The 17,840-nt window shown below is 45.6% G+C and overlaps 1 protein-coding gene across 1 annotated transcript in view; it reads right to left on the bottom strand.

Annotated features, from left to right (window-relative positions):
• The window catches only part of KSR1 (kinase suppressor of ras 1), a 68,131-nt gene that overhangs the window by 34,293 nt on the left and 15,998 nt on the right, over positions 1-17,840 (bottom strand).

A 17,840-nucleotide genomic window follows, 5' to 3' on the forward strand; every position in this document is an offset into this window, starting at 1 on the left:
ACAGGATTAACTACCTCAGAAAGGGGATTTGGCTCTTGAGTTAAGCCCACTTCCCCTCCTCACCTATACTTGTTTTACTGAGAGGCGAAAATTCCTTTTTTCCCTCTTGACTTCTTTGTTGTGATCCAGTCCTGCAAACATATAATCATGGGGTTGATCCATGTGGTCTCGCACTGGAATCAGCTGTTAATAACAGATTTCTAGCTTGTGCTTTCCTGTAAACTCACCTCAGGGTTTTACGAGCAATCCGACTACCAGCAACTATCGCACTTCTGAGTTCAGACAGCAGTGCCATGAAGTACAAGGTTTATCAAAAAGTGGATTGATACAAACAAAAGTAAGTGATTCAAACTCTTCATGCAGCAAACAGAGAAATGCAAAGCAATGCCACTCTGAGGTGAGGCAGTTGTGCAACAAAAGAAGTGCTGTGTCCTAGAAGACACGGCCACTGCCCTGCATTTAGCCTGGCCACCCAGCCAAAACCAGGGGGAACCTTTTAACCCTGACTTCCTCACACGGCTTTGAAGCATAAGACCAAACAGAAATTACCTTGGAAATCCCATTCAATCTTTCTCAGTACCCCTTTTTGTTAAAAAGGGGATGATAGCACTTCCTTTTTTCCACCCCTTGCCTGCTTTCCCCGGTCAGTCCCCACGCGGCAGCGCGGCCCAGCCCACAGGGGCTGCCGGTGGGCTACGGGCAGCCAGGCACTGCCACACCAAGCAGGGACAAGTTAGCTCGCTCCCTCAATAGTGCCATGTGCCAGCGGACCAATGTGACTTCTAAACACTGCTGCTGCTCGGTCTGCATGTACCTGCTCTCAGGCTCGCTGCCAGCTGCACCCTCCTACACAGCCGCACCGTCAGGGGAGCGCAGCCCCGAGTTCGGACGTCCCTGCAACGCGCGTGCCCTGCTCCTGCAGAGCGAGCTCAGTGCAGCCGAGGGGCACGCAGGATGTCTTGCCTGGCTAAGTTGTGACCTTCTGCTTTCTCACTGTCATAGGTATTTTCACCTCCCGGTGAGCTCTCCGATCTTCAGTCAGGTGAGAAGTGCGCCTGGAGATGCGGTTCGTGGTATTTTCCTGCTAGCTGCTTGGTTTCATTTTTTGTCTGCTGCTCATTGTACTTTTCCCCCACCTCACACTTTGGCTTTGTGTCATACACACTCTGACAGGCTACAGCCGGCTGGCCCGCATTAGACACGGTGTGACTTTGCAGACCTCCGTAGCAATTAAAAACAAGGCTGTGCATATTGCGTGCGTGCACACATGTTAGCAAGACCAACCGGCATTCTCATCTATAGGGTCTCATTCTACTCAAGATACTTGGTCCTGCTCTTATTGCCTCCAAACGTACCATGTTTGCACCCTAACTCCTTCCTTCAGAAGATATTGGGGCAGAAGAGATTAGGATGAGAAGGAGGACTTAGCTGCGGGTAAAGACAGGAGCAGAATAAGCAGAGCCCTGACAGCAGAAGTGAGGGGAGCACACCTTGCCCTTCGGGAAGAAGAGGGGATCTTGGCAGCCCATGGGCTAGAAGTCAGGTTAACAAATGGCACCATGTAGGAACGGAGGCAATAGGAACAAAGAAGAACTGGTATGGATACAGAGGGAAGGTCTCCTAATAAGGGTCAGAGAGGAGCTTGCAGGAAGTTTGAGGACTACGCAGTAGCCCCCAGTATGCCAAAAGTCAGCCTACATAAATAAAAAAGAGCGCGGCTTCCCGTCTGTGCAATAGACATGTCATGGAGAGGAGAGGGAAGACAGAAATCACCCAAGCATTCTCTTTTCTGGAGGCCATTCCAAGTAAGGTTCAATGACTATATGCACTTTGATATACAAACTGCAACCACAAAATCCAGCCAAAGGCAAACAAGTCAGCTGCGCGTCTGCAAGCCGCAGTATGCAGAATTCCCGGGGAGCTGTTTTATGTTACTGCTTCTTCCCGCAGGTCACCTCACCCCTTCCCCATTCCTGGCCAAATATCAGGGTTGCTGAGCACCTCGGGAAAGGTTGCTTGAGCAGGGATTTTGGACTGTCAGTGCCAGCCACAACAGGCCTATGTGTAAAAGTAGAAGCTTGGCTCCTCAGTCTGATTGTGATCTGGTGTTTTAGTGTAGGACCTTGCATCAGGCAAGATTTGTCTTCCTCGAAGAAGTATGAGATATCAGCATGGTCTCTAAAGCTAGAGCGCCATATTTAGTTATATGTAGCACTAATGATATGCAAACGCTTAAAAGTCGCACATGACCCAGCATAAAGCCGGGAACTGCAAGCACTGACTGGGGTAAGAAGAGGTGTGGGAATTCATTCCAAAAACCATGATGGAAGGCAGGATGGACTTAACACCTATTTATAAAACAAAAATCACAAATTAAGTCAAAGAAATTATCCAAAAAAATATACGAACCCACATTATCTTATTGCAATCTCTGCAGTATCACGAGGACAGTATGCTGCCTAAAGGAAGCACATTCTTGAGGCACAGTCACTTTTCTCGCATCCCCCACAAAAGCTTTCCTCGCCAATTTCAGCGTAACACCAGAACATCACATTTAAAGAGTAAGAGACTGGACCTTGACTCTGGGGAGTTGGACTCCCCTCCCAGCTCTGCCACTGACCTGCTGTGTGACTGGGAGCAAATTAAATAATCCATCTCCTCTCCCATCCTGCACGGGGCTCTGCCTGCACAAACTGCCTGGAGCAGGCACCATCTTCAATTATTTTAACACTGCTTAAAAAAGATGGCTTCAAATATTTTCATTTGACAAGGTTCATCCATGGCATAAACTAGAAGGACACTGCAGGAAGGTGCTCTGTGCTACACAGATTTCAGTATTGAAAGTTTCCTTCTTCACTGGGATAAACCAAAAACGTAATCCTCAAAAATGGAAAAGTGGTCTGACAGCACAGAGCTGAGTGTCTCAGATTGCCAAGTCTGGTTTTCCCATGACAACTCCTTCACATTTACTCTGTGAGTCCAGAATTGTTTTCCCCCATTCCTATAAATAGTATATTTGCACTCTCTTCCCACCCTACGTGCACCACGCTTCTCCCCTAGGATGGGTTTCATTTTGTTATTTCCTGCCCAGACTTTTAACTCGACTACATGGTTTGGCTTTAATAGCTGAGCTGTTGCAAAACCCTTTTCTGAGAACATAATAAAACTTCTGGGTTCAGTGACGCACATAAAAACCCACAAACAACATGCAGGTCTCCAACCACGAACTAGACAGAGAGATAAAGCCAATAGTAACTTATTCACTGCTTGCTTGCCAAACAGCACGTCCTACTCATCACAAATGGCAAATCCCACAACAGAGGCAGTGATATTCCAACTGCCCCTAACCCACAGAGGTGGGGAAGAACCAGAGCAGAGACAGGACACGGAGCGCTGGGGTACGTGGCTGGTTACAGGGCGTGCTCCATCAGATCCCTCCTGCCCTCGGCAGCAGCCTGCAGCTGACGGCCAGGATACCCCGTGCTCATTTGCCATGAGAATTACACTTCTTCCAAGGTGTGGTCCTGGATGCACATTTATCTCCTCCTGACAGGTTGGTTTTTGTTTTTGTTTTTGTTATTTTTAAATGAATGTCCATTTACAGCATATCTGAGAATCAGGCCCAAGATGTTTAGGAAAAATATGCCAAGCTTGAATTTTTATCTATTTATACGAAATAAACAGTCAGATCTCTTGAGATACAAGTTTGCCTGTGTTCATGACCTCAAGTCAATAGTTGGAAGTGTCATGGGATAGGAACAAAACAAAAACAAAACCAAACACATAGCCATAGACGGGCGCGCACACACACAAGTTCTTCAGTTATACTGCTGCAGACATGGCACATGAAAGCAATGGCATCTGTAGAGCTAAAAATTACACATTAAAGAAACTTGGGACACTCAAAGGTACTCTGCTAGGGACTCTGCTATACCAAAGTACCAGCCAAGATTCCTTCAGAATATCAACAGTTTGTTGAGAAAATGTTTTCATGTTTTCACAATACCTATCATGTTCTCCTCACCGATGCCTATAACTTCTCTAGGCGACTTGAAACTTACGCAACGTTTAGAAGATTTTTTATGCAACATTCAAGATAGACAATTGACATTATTTAATCAACAAATCAAGGACATTTTCTAAAGCATGTCATGCTTCTCCTGTCCCAGGCGATGAAATCTCACGGAGTCTGGCAGCACTTGAAAGGACAGTTAATATGAGCTTCCACCAATACTTCCAAGCCCACAACCACTTACTGCCTTGCAATTTAACAAGCTGGTGGCTGAAAACAGATGACCCGGCTCTTAAATGTGGCTAAGAGAAATGCAAATCACCTGTATTCCTTCAGGCAGGAGTTAACCAGGAAAGAACTCCTCTGTTAACCTCCTGCCAAGAACAGGACCCAGAGGGCAAAGGCGCGCTCTCTGAAGTGGCAGACAGCAGCTGCTGCAGCAGGGCATCACACCTGGGGATCGGTGTCTCATACAGTAGGGAGGTTCTGCACTTCTACCTTCTGAAGCAGAAGACAAAATTTCTGATCTCGGGGTTTATCTGTGTGTGGACGCTGGGGGAAATAAAGTGAGTCATCTTAAGGCATCCAGTGAAAGTGGATTCACTTCACACCTTTACCTGACTCTTACCTATTTTCCCCAGTGCCATTACACAGACAAACCCTAAGTCAGACCAAAAAAAAAAAAAAATCTTGAGCAACCTGAGCACTGAAGAGAACATAAAAAGGTCAGAATCTGACTTGCCAAATTTGTCTCAGAAGCCTTGCTCAGAAACCATGTGAGAAACTGATAGAGATCTCTACAATCATCCAGAGACCAGCTGCGCTGTGAGTGTACTTCAGGACACCTTTTTCAAAGTCACCCCAACTGAAAGAGAAAAAAGGTGCAACCGAGTCGATCCAAGGAACTGAAAGAACCAGTACTTCGTTTTTATAGAGCAAGCTATGTTGTATGAAGGCTGCTTATTTTGAGGTATGAAAGCTGGGGAAGAACCTGTGACGTGAACAAGAGCTCACTCAGCACAGCCCCGTGCAGGCGGCTGACCCAACAAACCTACCCCGTGCTGACTGGCCTGGAACAGCAGCCGTGATGAAGGGATCTGGCTGGCACTTGTGGGACACCGCTGCCACCGTCCGCACTGCCTCATGCTCCCCTCCTCGGAACGGCCCCAGCGCAGGCGATCACAACAAAGCTAAGGAGACACCTGCACGCCAGAGTAACAGAGAGGGGATGCCAAGCAGTAGTTCACCTTCAGTGAACTTGCCTCAAGCAGCTGACTCATTTGAATGCCTCCTGGCTATCTCAATTCTTACCGTCATCTGATCATGGTATCACCAAGCAGCAACCGAAGTCTCAGAGGTCCTCATTTCCCCTTTGTGTTCAGTGGAGTAGCTTGTCGTGAGTATAGGAATATGGACTGTTCCCTTTCTAGTATAGGGAGAACTAAAACAATGCCTACTTTTGACTGGCTTAACCACATCTGCCTGGTGAAGTAGAGTGTAAAAACTGTACTTTGTAGAAGTAAAGTCTATAGCCTTTTCACATGACATATGTTCATTTTGCAGTGAAAACTGATCCAGACCTGTTCATAGAAAATTTTGTTCGACTGCAGAGAAAACCATCCTTCCCATCTGTGCTTTCCTTAGGAGCACTCAGATGATGCAGGGTTCAGCTGGTGACTCCTAGGATCTTACAAACCTCAAAGCTGCTTCAAATCCAGCATGGATTTCAAACAGCTCTTTTCAAGGCTAGCACAAGAGCTGCACAGGAGCAAAACACACAACAAAATAAGAAGAAGAGATGGAAAAAAAACATTTCAGGAATTGTTTGTATCCTACAAAACGAGGTCACTCAATTTCTCACCCACATGATTTTGCCCTCAAGAACAACAAAACCAAATACACTAAAGGATAATATTTTGTCATGTATCTTCACCAGACATATAGGAGGAAGGCCAAGCTCGCAGATAAAACATTACAAAGAAAGAACTGGTAGCAGAATCATTTATTTATTTGAGATGATACCTGAGAAAAGGAACGCATGTACATGTCAGACGCGGACCTGCAGTCAGGGGAACTCACGTTCCCTCGCACCCAGCTGACTCGTTCAGCACGGAAGCGTGGCGGGGTGAGCAGCACTCCTGTCCGAGAGGCCGGGTCCTCATTCTAGCTCTGCTACCACAGCAGCCAGACCACTTACTTCTTGGTGTCTGTCTCTTATCCACGTCTTTACTGATTACAGAAGTGCAATCAGAGGCACTGGGTATATAAGTTCCTGCTGTGCTGGACCACAAGCACAGCCCCCTTTGAAAAAGACAGCCTGCAGAACAGTGCTACTGTTTTGAATGCCAAAACCAACTTATGAACATTAACACACTCACAAGGATTAAAGATGGTTTGATTAAAAACAATCTGCACAAAGTCAAGGAGCAGTTTTAGAAACAGGCCATGAAACACCCATCTTTCAGTCCTCTGCCCTAACCGCTAGAGCATGGCAGCAGTAACTGCTGTGGGGCTTCCAAAAAGCAGAGGGAATAGGAATGATGGCAAGGACAGGAGTAAGCGCTGAGTGACTGCAGCTCTACAGTCACACCATGCTGCGGCGAGGAAGCTGTGGTGATTTACATCAGCTGAGGATCTGTGCTTGGAGTCTCCATGCCAGCCTTACTTGCAGCATTTACAGAGCAGGAACATTGGACCGCCTCCTGCTGCTGCAGAACCCGGGTGTCTGGCCTGGCTTAAGGACTTTTGGTTTTGCTTATAAAAGAAAAGGAAGTAGTTTCTCAATGCATTGCTAAACAAACCCAGCAAAACAGGACCCAGCGCAAGCCAGCAGAAAAGTGTATGCACAAGGTACACTCAGGGAAAAAAAAAAAGCCTAAGAAAAATGAGTAAATAAAAGCACAGAGAGGTAGAGGAATAGGGAGAGATGAAACACCAGATGGATGGATTTTCCTTTGAACCTTCAGTCACGCCCGAGGCTGACACAATACCCACCGCCCAAACACTACAGTATGTTATTTCTGCTTTGTCAGATGATGCAGACAGCATCATTTCTGGGTCACTTGGAGGCCATGTACCACCCTCTCTCCTCTCCCCTCCTTTCTTTTTCCACAGTCCCAGCAACCAAGAGCTGCAAAGGCACAGCTGAGGCCTCCCTGGCTACAGGTGGGAGTGGGAGGACGACACTGCACAATTGAGCGGTTGCCTGTACATAACACAATTTTCTTCAGAGATTTCACCCCAGGGAGGCATATGAACCTAATGCAGCCCCAGGCACAGTCCTCTGCTCAAATACCAAAGGTTTCACACCCAGTGCACACTAAAAATGAAAGCCCTCCCCTTTCCTCTATAACCCGATGCAACTGCAGCACAACGATTAGGAGTGCTCCGCAAGACTAAGAACTGTACTTGCTGTTTGCTGAGCACAAGCCTGCTTGCTGCCACATCAGATCTGCAGCTCAACCTTCCCTCAGCTCCCACTTCTTTCCAGCACCCACCTAACCACTTTAGCTCAGCCATGCTTCATTAGGCTGAGCTGTATTTCCATACGGAGCACAGGAAGAACAACCCCTTCCCTGCAAAAAGGGGATACTGAAGGATATCATTACCCCAAACTAACCTGAAGACCTGTTAAGGTTTCCCATCCACTCTTGAAATTAGCGTATGTGCCACTCAGAAGGCTTATGGTTTTATCGTGCCACGCACAAAAATTCTGTCCGAACACAGAGTATCTCCTGTTCTCACTCATTTGGTTCCATCCCCAGGGTCCCAGATCCTGTACCTGCCCACCTGCAGCCAGATCTCAAACAGCTCCCGCAGGCTGGGTGACAACCTGGGAACAGCATCACTGTCACCGTGGTTCTCAGCAGCCAAGGCTTCGAAGGGAGGGAGTCTTGGCCCTCAACCAAGGTCTTTAACAATAAGATAACAAATACCTGTAAGAAATGGACTAGGCAGAGCTAATCATGCCTTTGGCAAGAAAGCAGAAAGGATCTCCGGAGATCACTTCTGGGCCTGTACAACTCAAAGGCAGAGCAGTCCCGTGGCTGACTCTGACCCTTGTCGTAACGGCTCTGAAAGAAATCTGGAAAGCCTCAAGAAATCAGAGACTTCCATCTCCTGCCCCAAGAAAAGACCAGCCCTGAGTAAATCTTTCTTGACAGCTGGGGAAACCTAGGTCCAGATCCTTGCCCTCCTCCCCATTTCCTGCGGGCTGCCGGGTGAGGCCTGGCAGGCCGGGCACCCTGCGGACGTGCGCATGGGGCTGACAGCGGTGGTCCTGTGCCGTGCGGGCTTCGAGGCTCGCCTCTGGGTCTGCCCGAGCACACGTCGCGCTGCCCTGCCTTGCTGAGCCGGGGGAAAGGGAGGTCGTGAGGTGCCCACACATACGACACAGACTTCCCAAAGTACTGAGATAAACCACGCCTTGTCCAACCTATCTGCTGTAGCCCGTCAAGCTATACAAAGGTGAATGCAGCTTGAAAATAATACTAATACTATGCTTCTCCCTGTGATTGTTCAGTCCCTTGGCAAATCTATTGTCTCTCTCCTCCCTTAAAGAAAACAACGACTCCAAACCCCCTGCCAGTTTTACAATGACCACAGCCAGAAAGCAGCAAGCGTCAGGGAGAAAGACTACAAACATTTCTTAAAATTAAGAGGAAACAACAGGTCATCTTCAGGGGGAGGGGGAAGTTACAACTCACGGACCTCTGTAAAACTCAAAACTCACAGTGCCTTTAAAGCTGATGTCCCCTGTCATTTTTAACATAACACCAACCATTCTTACACATCTGTAGAAATAACTCTCGAGTGTACTTGATTCGACACCGGGGGAGGTGGGCATACAGAAACCAACAACCTGTGAACGTGTACATTTCCAGCATAAATAAAGGAGTAGAGTTTACAGCAAAAAATATAAAGCCAGGCATTTCCTTCAGAAAGGTCAGGAAGGGAATGACTAATTCTAGGCCCCCGTCATATTCCTGCGCTTCCCTTTCCTCCTCACTGGACACCTCATCCTGCAAGGTGCTGAGCACCCCCAGCTCTCACCAGACGGCGAGGGACCAAGGCACCTTGCACGGCTAGCCCGAAAGCTCCCACTGTTCTGTCTCGAAAGGTCTCTAAGGAAATGAGCTCCCTTAATGGAGAGTTTACTGCCCAGGATGCTGTCCATAACCCCCAAGGTTTTTTCACCTTTCTCTTCCAAGCAATGATACTTTGCAAAATGCTCCGGATGATTAGCTCTCCACTCGAGAGAACAGAGCTATTTTGGCAAGGACTAGGGTCACGTTTCTCTGTTCAGACACTGCGTGAGAAAGCTGCTGTGCCTCACTGCTCGCATTTTCTTTGCCCGAAAATCTCTTTGGGGCTCTGTGGCTAACATTCGCCTATAGCAATCAAGTGGTGTTTCAATCATTATTCAGGTACAAATACAGCATTCAGACAGGAGACACCTGGATCCAGCCGGATTCCCAACCCACAAAAAATTTTTCTTCTTTGGACCAAGGCTTTCATTTAGGCCATGTTGTGTCCACTTAGAAAAGCGGAGGAAAATGTAGTTGCTGACCTAGCAATAGTTGTGTGAGAAAAAATGCTCAAGAGACTGATAAGCAGCAACTGGCTACACAACAGACAATGCTGAAACAGCTATTGGCACCATGCAGCAGCCTGGAAAGATTTTAATCGGCACTTGAAAAATGATCACACACGTATGCAGAGACAACAAGCTCCAAGTTCAGGATCCTCTTGTGCTTGTAGGCCAGATACAACATCCATTACTGTTGTGAATTTCCACAGAAACTCCACACAGCAAATCTGTGTCTGTGCCTAGTCAAAAAGGTTTTGTTGTTGTCGGTTTGTTTTGACCATTTGTTAAGACAACTATATAGTCAAAAGCAGTTTGTTAAAACCAGGACTTTTCCATGAAAGTGATTTTGGTAAGCTTCCCATTTTGAAAGTGTTCTACGGAAACAGATTAAAGTTGTCAAAACATGTTTTTGTAATACAGAAAACTTAATTTAAAAGATTTCACTTCTGAATTAAACGTACAATAAAAGGAAGTGTGCCAGTGCAAGATCAGAATTTAAGCACTGTGTATGTGTGTCACCCACATTTTTTTTATGCAGAACTTATGAAAAATATGAGCCTGACTTTTCTCTCCAATTTCGGATCAAAAAAAAAGCTTTAGGAACAGGAAAGTTCTCACACTTGCCCTTACCTCTACCCACAACTCCTGATCACTCCAAGATTCAGAAAACTACCTCGGATCATTGGCCTGTAGCAATAATTCTCTAAAGTGACTTGCACACTTGGTCTCCTTCTCTGCACTCACCTACTGAGCTTTCCTTGAGCACACACACAGTCATCTCAACCCAGTCACCAGGTGACGTGCTGAGATGAATATCGGGAGTTACAAAGCACAGAGGACATCCCAGCCATCCTGCATCCACTGCGCAGCTCTGGATAGTACTACAGGATAGAAGTACTGTCTTTGCTTTTGTCCCTTCCTTTCAGAAATCATTTAAAACAGCTTTATTTGGGGATAAGACAGACAAAAATAAAAATATAAAAACAACAACCAAGTAATACATGTTAGGAAGCCCTCTGAAATTGCTTCTTCCAGCTCGTTTTTGTGGTTTCTGAATCAGTTATGTGTATGTACTCACAAACTGGTGCGGTTCAAATTGACGCAGCCTTTTAGAATGGGCAATGATGGCAACACGGCACTGATTCCATGTGAATACCTCATTGACATAAATTATGTTTCTTAAAAAAATGCACGAGCACCAACCAAAGCTGAAAGAGAATTAAAAATAACACCTGATCACTGCTTGGCCTAAACAAGAGATCTGCCGCTTAAACCAAAAAAAAGTTACAGAAAACACAAACGACGTCCATAGGAATCACCTGGCAATTTTCTGTTACAGCAGTTATTCCACCAGTGATGAACCCTGAGTTCAATGCAATAATTTCTAAGTCCAGGACATTATTCTGAAAGCTGGCAATTTCATGGGTTAGTGTGCTCACCTAGGCCATAGGCCCAAGCATTTGTTTGTTAGATTCAGGACCTAGAATGCCAGTTGCCTGCCCAATCACCAGTTCATTGCCTGGGCACTTCGGTATAAATGCTGTACCTCTGAAAAAGAGCTTCTTTTGCCTCCTGAACAGGAAACAGGATATATACTCTCATGTATCTACATATAATAAGCTTTATATATATATATATATATAGTTTATATATATAAACTTTTGGTTGATACACCTGTGTCGACAGGACCAGTTACACTAGCACAATTACACCAATACTAAAAAAGTCAATCTCTAGCTTCCTAATGCTGTACTGGTTTAGGTTCAGATTTGCACTGAGGGAACCTTTGACAAAGGTCCACATCATCAAGCCCACAGTCCTTTTTCTAAAAGCGTTTGCAATTTTTACATCTTTCACTTTTCATGCTCTACATTCTTCTTAGGAAACATTCTTCATAGTAGTCCTTTGTCACTCCCTTCACATGACATATGCTTCATTATATCCCTTTCATCTTAACGTATCTCCTCTGACTATCCACTGAAGAGTAAGTTCAGCAGCCTCTTGGGTTCAGGATTTCTGCTCAATCTCTTGTTCAGATGACTGCATCAGAGGAAGGACTCCACTGAGTGACAGTGATCAGAAAGGAGAAAAAACCATGCCCGCTTACAAGAAAATAAAAAGCCATTGTTACTAGCCTGCATGCTATTCTGTAACAGAAATATCCCCCTCCTAAGGAGCAGAGGGAAGACAAAGGGATCCTGTGTTGTATTTTTCTGCCTGTGAACTGACAATTCTGAGCACTGGATACAAATTCATTCCTTAGGCTTTGAGACTTTCCACAGCAGCCAACCAACACTTCGTAGTTACCCAAAGATCACTCACATTTTTCTCAGACTCCTTTCATTTACAGTATTTCATCTCGATCTTTCCAAGAGGAACACGAACATGACAGCCATAGCTCTAAATACGAGCTTCCCCAGGAAGCTTCTGAGAACCAACACACCACACCTGGGCTATGAAAGGCACCAAATGCCGCTGGTACCCTACTACACCTGTCACTATGTGTGCTATAAAACACCGCCGGGTTAATTCTTTGTGCAGCACTCCTCCAGAGTAACAAGGTCAGAAACACGGCGAAGGCCTACAAGTGTCCGAGGGATCCAGCTGTGCTGCAGGTAGTTCCTTGCTTCTCTCAGAGGCACCGCTCAGTGCCCACGCAGCTCTCCTAACATTTCGCTTACGCGGTAGTTTGAAGATGGGAGCACGAGCTCTCCTCCCAAAGCTCAGCTGTTCTGAGGACCTCCACAGATACAAAACTTGGCCCCGCTCAGCCACCACCTGGTGAGTAAACAACAGAGCATGCCAAATTCCCTAAGTATCAGCAGTCTCTTTAGCATCCAGCCGCTGAATCCAAAATACCTTAAAACAGGAAAAGCCCTCTACCTTCATCCTCTCTTCATAGTCGTTTCTCTTGTGTTTTGGCAAAGGGAAATGATAAATGTAACTAGACTGTTTACTCTTGGAAGTGCAAATAACGAGCAGCAGACTATTACTAGCCTTTCAGCTGCGACCTGATTCAAACAATACTGAAATTATCAGAGATTTTCACAGATTTCCCAGAGTGGTGGGTTAGGTCCTGCCTGTTGTCTGGGCTGGCATTAGGGCCTCACCCTTGGTTAAAACACAGGCGTTTGGGAGCCCAACACAAGCACTGCAGCTGCCCAAGCTGGTTGGCAGGCTGGCACTTCATGTTCTGAGTCCACTTCCATAGTCTGCCTGCAAAAGCCCTGCACACTGAATCTCATCTCTACAGCACTGCCACCTGCCAGTCCTTTTCGTCAATTGATAACAGAAAGGGAGAGGATCAAGCACTGTCACCCCAAAGTAGGAAGCTATAGCATTACTCACAATGTCGAGGACTCGCCTGCCTTTCTTCCTGATTACTCAGCAGATGTTCTTAAATCAGTCCTTAAGGCAGTTACTCAGCTCTTAAACGCACCTGCCAAAACCTGATTTCTCAGGACATGCATCTACCAGCTGTGCTCAGGAAGGCATTGCTGCTATTCCCTTGCTTCAGTGAGAAAGTGCAAGACATTTTAAGCAAGACTCGAAACTGTATGATAGCATCAGATACTGCACTGCTGCTGTATATGTGGTTAAAGTACTGTCCCTTATTTTCCCTATCGCAAGCTCAAATCTGTAAGGGCAGGATTCCCAAGAACTGTGTTAGTGAGTTTCTTTTGAGGTCTGCTGAGGAAATAAAAGGCAAATCTATCCTCATGAAAGAAAAGACGATTTCTAAAAAACCCTCAGTTCTTAAAACTTTGTTTGCCATACGTGTTACAAATCACCAGTGCCAAGGCTCTGGGTTCTGTTCTAATGATGAAAAAGCAAAGGTTGCTCTGAGCTGCTGCTACCAGCCCTGCTTCCACAGAGACTTCTCAGCAAAAAGCAGTGGGCTCTCTGAATGCATCTGAATGCCCTTGGAGGACAACAGCAGAGGAGCTGTAAGGAAGGGAGAAAGAGAAAAAAAGGATCCCATAAAAGTTTTTTTTCTTTATGTACAGATGTTTGTACTGCCAACAATTTTAAGTCTAAGAATAACTTAGTGCCATACAGCTGGACAGACTTCGGCTCCTGGGAGTGGGTTCTCTTTTGCTGTAGACATCTTTCGTCCACCATGTGCATTTTATGCTAGCATGTAATAACACATCAGCAGCACTTTTCTCCAAAGCAACTAAAAACTTCAGGCTCCGCAGTGTAACCAGTTTCTAAATATGCAGCCCATTCAGAAAGAGAGAAAGAAACGTTAAGAGAAAGTATTTTTTATTTACAAAATTCACTTTATGAAATATTCCCTACCATTCCGTATTATCAGTTGTTTTTACGAGATGTTTATGATCAGAAAATGTTTACACTATGCAATGAACAAAAACATAAAAGGATGCTGCTGATAGACACTGGCCTTCCATAGTTTCCCAAAGAACAGGCACCTCAAATGCAAGTATTAAAAAAGTGGTTGGGACTTGCGTTGTGTTTCTTCTTGTTTTTTGGGGGGTTGCATTTTGCAGTGAAAATGGAGGAGAGAGATGGCTGAGAAAACCACATGCTTTTTTTTTTTTTTTTTTAAAAAAAAAGCCAACTATAGGAAATTGCTTAACTGGAATGTGGCAACTTGCCATATTCTCTGAAAGTATCTTTTAAAACAGCAAAACAACCTAATTTTAACAAGCTGCTATGAAACTGCAGTTTGAGATCGTCAAAAAGAACAAAATACACTAAAAGCCCCTCTGTTCAGAATGTTTTTGACCTATAAAACATGTCTCCTCATCACAGATTTTAGGAGGAAAAAACAAAAACGCTGGTATGCTCTGCCATGCAGTAGGAATCAGAGATTTTCAATTTGCTCATCAGCTTTACAGCGTGCTTCCTGAGTGCTCTGCACAATGCACTGAGGCACAAAGCAGGAAATATAGGAATGAAAAATTTTCTCTGGAAACATAACTGAGATTTGGATGCCAAGTAGAAAGCTGATCACCCACAGCTCAGCTCTAGCAAAAGCTCCTAAAACAAATCAAGAGTAAAGTGGACTGTATGAGTTTTCTTTTTCTTTCCTCCGGGTCCGGGTATACCATTATTAAGTGGGAATCATACTGAGCTCGTTTCCCTGGTCAGCTTTCTTTCCTTCCCAGAAAAAAAAGCACGTAAACTCATAGAGCTTATCCTTCCAATTCCCCCTTTTTCTGCAATCCCAAGTGTCCGCAGGTTAGCCGTTCTGCTGTCTCAAACCAGGAACATTACAGTTGCTGGCAAACTTCTGTGTAGCTGACTTACAGTCAGGAGACAAGGTAAAGGGACACAAGCCCAGGAGACCTGATGGGAGGCACGCCTTCAACAAGTATTTCCAAACCAACTGTCATGGAGCATGGCAAGTGTGTCTTGCAATTATGCTACAGCACGTCGAGTACAGAAATTCAAGCTGTGCCTGAGGTATCCTGCGTTCAAGCATCACTTCTCCTGCAAAGCGCTCCTGATTTCCTAGTACAGAAGTATTCACAGACGCCTAGCATATTCACTTAACTGTTGTTTGCAGAAGGCTGAGGATTTGTGAGATTTAACGCAGTTTGAGACATTTACTTCTGTGCAGTTGGGAACAAGGGGGAACCATCATCCTGGATAGCCAATCACCCAGACGCACAGGAGGGACTTCCCTGCAGTGGATTACAGCTAGAAACTGCTTTCTAAAACCCCAGGACCATCCCTCTGAAGGGGTGAGTGTTCAAACGAGGAAGAAGGGCTACTTGAAGATGTTTGGGTTTAATGTGAGATGTGGGGAAGAGCTATGAAACAGAAGAATGGTGTTGCAGGAAGGCTTTACTTGTTGCTTTTCTCCTGATTCTTTTTTAAACTTACTGAGGTGAGCTACGCACAAAACTCTACCGTTTAACTGTGCTGTAAGATTGCTGTTCAGTTGCTGGCTTTCTGTGACTGTGTTTTGAATGAAGTTTTGTACTGGACTGGTTCTCCTTCCTTCCTACTCCCCCTGCTACTCTGCAAGGGAATGAGCAGAAAGAGTGAGGCAACAGGAAGAGTAGGAGTCAGCTCTATAGAGGCAAAGCAGGATGTGACCTCTGTTCCCTAAATAGGGCAGAAACGGTTGGAACATGATATCCAAGCTGGTGTCTCCCTAAAGCAAGGGAAGACTGTATCAAGGACCAAAAGTGAAGCGGTTTATTATGGGTTAGAAACTGTGCATTTAATGACATCAGTAGTGCTTTGAAGGTGGAACTGCAAAGAACTTAATGACTGTTCTGGTGGATTCTTGCTAAAGAAAACCTGAACACTGGAGTACTCAATGAAGCCTCAACTCTGCTAACCTTTGGTCCTGCTCCTACCTGAGAGCATCCAGCTCCTGCAGCCTTGGTGCCCTGCCTTCATAGGGACAAGGTTTCTGGAAACCCGTGTGAGCTGCTCGTTCAGCTGAGAGGCAGCCCTTTCCCACTCCAGCTGTGTCGCCCTGTTAGACCTGGCCTTTGAATTTAACAGCCTCTTATGACCATGGTTTTCATGAGCTGCCTGATCCCCAGCTTTCCAGGGGCAGCATACAGATTACCACCTGGAACAAGGCAATGAGAGTTAATTACCATAAGGTAGTCTCATCTCCAGCTACAAATACAAAGCTATGCAAAGTGTCTTTTCAGTCTCAAATCTAAAATTACTGCATTAGCGCGCAAAAGAGGCTTTACTGTTTAAGTAACCCAGCTCCCCTACTACTTCAGTGCTTCCGTGCTGGCTACAGTTCCAATCAGCTTACTGGTGTTGGGGCTGCACAGACAGGGAAGGTGGTACCCCGATGCTAGAAGTTCATGCTTTGCAGGTAGTGATTCACCTAGTTCAACCTCTTAATCTGCAGCCCAGGAGACCACACCAACTTCTGAACATGCCTGCCTTCAAAGACAGGGCCTTGTCTGTGAAGGATTTCTAGTCCTAGATAAACAAACAAACAAAGCGTTGCAATTAAGATGACTAGCTGGGTTAGTGGCAGCTAGGATGACTGAACCCCAGAGCAGCTACACCCACATACCAGAACAGGGTTGTGACAGCAGGCATAATTGCTCAGGCCATTAAAGTCAGAAATAGACACATCTGCTAGGGCCACTGAAGTCTGACCCCCAGCTTGGGGAGGTAATTCTGCATGTTTCATGCGTGTATGCCCCAACGCAGGAGTTTAAACACATACTGAGGCAAAGGTAAGACCTGTACTCAATACATCTCCAGAGATTAAAAAGGAAAACTCACACCGCTGCTTTAGAGATTAGTGCTCCTTCTATCTCCCTTCTACTGGAAGGGGCCCTCCGTAGTTCCCTATGGATGCCTGTTGGACCAGCTTCTTGCAATGCCTCGACTTTATCTTGCTTTTCCTGTTTAGCTGAAGCACTTCTGTACGAAGCTAAGAAAAACTGACCTGGAGTTTGTTTATGCTTTCAAAGGGTATGTGTTTTGTGCTGGAAATTAGTACCTCTAACCAGACTGACTCTGTACTACAATAATAACTGGAAATGAACTCTGGACCATCATCTCCTAGACACTCTGGGTTAGATCACGTTGCGTAAATAATAGTCAGTTCTGGGGGTGGGGAAAGGACAGACTGCAGCACTTCCAGTGACATGGAGCAGCCTGCCTTCTGCTGCAAAGGCAAATACTCTCTCAGCAGCTGCACAAAGCTTCAGAGCAGTGATCATATATGTGAAACCGACAGACACAGCAATGGGAGGAGAGGAAAAAGCTTTGGGGTTACACAGAGGCTGAAGGGAAGGACCAGGCTATAAAGCAAGGTACTATACAGTTTCACTTGAGTTTTAACATTGAGACTAGCAGATAGCCTGTCAGGAGCGTGCTTCAGATATCAGTCCCAGGTAAGCAACACTAAGGCTCCATTTGTCTCGTAACCGTACCATCTGTGATATCTGTGCCATTTCCATGTAAGAATTACTGTGTGATAACAAAGTGCAGTGAAGTCACTTCTTGTCCTGCTTCCACCTTTGTCCTGTCTCCCAAATACCAGGAGCATCAGGACTACAAGCACTTTCTCTGAAATGTGTCTGCCCTACTTACTTGTCAAAAGAGGTTAGAAAAACTGGCTAGTAGAAATGGTCTCGTGAGTAGGTGGACTGCTTTCAGCTCCTGTTCAAGTGAGACTATAATGTGCTCAGCTTTCATTTCGGAATGTTAGTAAGGCTCCCTTCTTGAATTTGACCATTCTGGAGAATGAGGAACAGAAAAAAGGCATAGGTTCAG

Source organism: Anser brachyrhynchus, assembly GCF_964034855.1.
Source record: "Anser brachyrhynchus genome assembly, chromosome: 20".
NCBI classification, from domain to species: Eukaryota; Metazoa; Chordata; class Aves; order Anseriformes; family Anatidae; genus Anser; species Anser brachyrhynchus.